The following is a 2125-nucleotide window of genomic DNA, read 5'->3' as shown; positions in this document are numbered from 1 at the left end:
TAGATAGATAGATAGATAGATATATGTATGTATGTATGTATATATATATATAAAATAATTATATATATATTCAGTTGAAAATTCTTTTAAAGATGCAAATAATTTTCTTATCTAAACATTAATTTATTTAGAAACAAACAAAATCATAATTACTTATTAAGCTGCCAATGCTACAGTTTTATTTATTTTTTTGGGGGGGAGGGGGTTATTTTGTTGTTTGTGTTTTTTTATATTATATTTTCCAAGTTTTGTTTAACTTAAATGTCTGAGAGATAAGATAAATAAATGTTCATCATTTCCTTCAATTACGTCAGAGTTTGGTCACGCAATAAGAATGATAATATGTCTAAGAATAAAGTATTTCAGACAACAGGGAAGCCTCTACATGGTTGCTCAAAATGTTAGAAATAGCAGCCAAACCATCTTGCATTCTCACCTTTTTATTTTACCCTATTTCCAGGATACAAGTTGACATTAGCAGAGGTATAGCTAATAGGGGAGCACATTCTTTAAAATCGGAGCCTTTTCAATAATTTTTAACTCTTTTGTTACCTATATCAGTAACTGTATGTTTTATACATACAGTAATCTCTCGCCGTGGAGGCGCAATGACCCAGTTGGTTAGGGCAGCGGACTCGCGGTCGTAGGAGTGCAGTTTCAATTCCCAGACTGGGCGTTGTGAGTGTTTATTGAGCGGAAACACCTAAAGTTCCACGAGGCTCCGGCAGGGGATGGTGACGAACCCTGCTGTACTCTTTCACCACAACTTTCTCTCACTCTTTCTTCCTGTTTCACACTCTGTGTCACGCTGAATCTCCCCGAGAACTACGTTAAAGGTACACATGTCTGTGGAGTGCTCAGCCACTTGCATGTTAATTTCACAAGCAGTCTGTACCGTTGATCGGATCAGATCAACTGGAACCCTCAACGTCATAACCGACAGAGTACCAACCATCATGGTTTATTATTTAAGCTTACGTCGATCCTTCCGTGGTGTTGTTTTGCATTTGTAATAAAATAAATATATACAAATTATAAAAATGATTAAAAAATATATACAGTACAGTACTGTTTCTACTTTGTGGATTTTCACCTATCACATGGGGTTTTGGAACATAATACCTGCAATAGTCGAGGGATTACTGTAACAACATTCTAACAGAAACATGAAATTAATGAACGTAGAATACAATTATGTATATTTTAACTAATGAAATATTTCAGGTAATACAAGACAAACGAGTTAACAGTTGTTTGGTATGTGTCGCAGTGCCTTTTCTTTTTTTTTTGTATATGCTCTGTCCCCCTAATTTTAGAACCTAGTTATGCTGTTGGACATAGTCTGTAGTTTAAACAATCAAACATCTTTACAGTCTTTCCCAGTCTTGCAGCATTTCACTAGGAATTTTTGCTCCTCAGAAGTTGTCTTGGTGCATAAGTCAACTTACCGCATTTTGGCTGTAAATTTTGGTTTGGAAAATTTTGATTTGTTTGCTGGAAAATATAGTAAATAAAGAGACAATCTATTGGATAATATAGTCTTAGGTACTGATAAAAGAATGGAATGGTTTCGGGTGGAAAGCATCTGGTTTCTTTGATTAAGGTTCACCTGAGACTAAATCACAAAAGTAACAACTCATGTGAGAGATAACCGAATACCGCCACCACCGCCACCATAACCACCACCACTGCTATCACACTTCTGCTGTCATCCTGTGTACTTGTAAAAAGGCGAGACAGTCCTGGTTGGCTTCAATAATATTTGTTGTAGTGTGCTGGAGGTTTTGGGAGTGATAAGCAGTTGATTAATATTTCTTTTTTGAGATGCAAAACATACATATATACATGCATGCATAGGCATACTTATATATATATATATATATCATCATCATCATCATCATCATCGTTTAACGTCCGCTTTCCATGCTAGCATGGGTTGGACGATTTGACTGAGGACTGGTGAAACCGGATGGCAACACCAGGCTCCAGTCTGATTTGGCAGAGTTTCTACAGCTGGATGCCCTTCCTAACGCCAACCACTCAGAGAGTGTAGTGGGTGCTTTTACGTGTCACCCGCACGAAAACGGCCACGCTCGAAATGGTGTCTTTTATGTGCCACCCGCAC

This window comes from Octopus bimaculoides, chromosome 2, assembly GCF_001194135.2.
Source record: "Octopus bimaculoides isolate UCB-OBI-ISO-001 chromosome 2, ASM119413v2, whole genome shotgun sequence".
Lineage (NCBI taxonomy): Eukaryota > Metazoa > Mollusca > Cephalopoda > Octopoda > Octopodidae > Octopus > Octopus bimaculoides.
Note: the sequence above shows the minus strand (reverse complement) of the source record.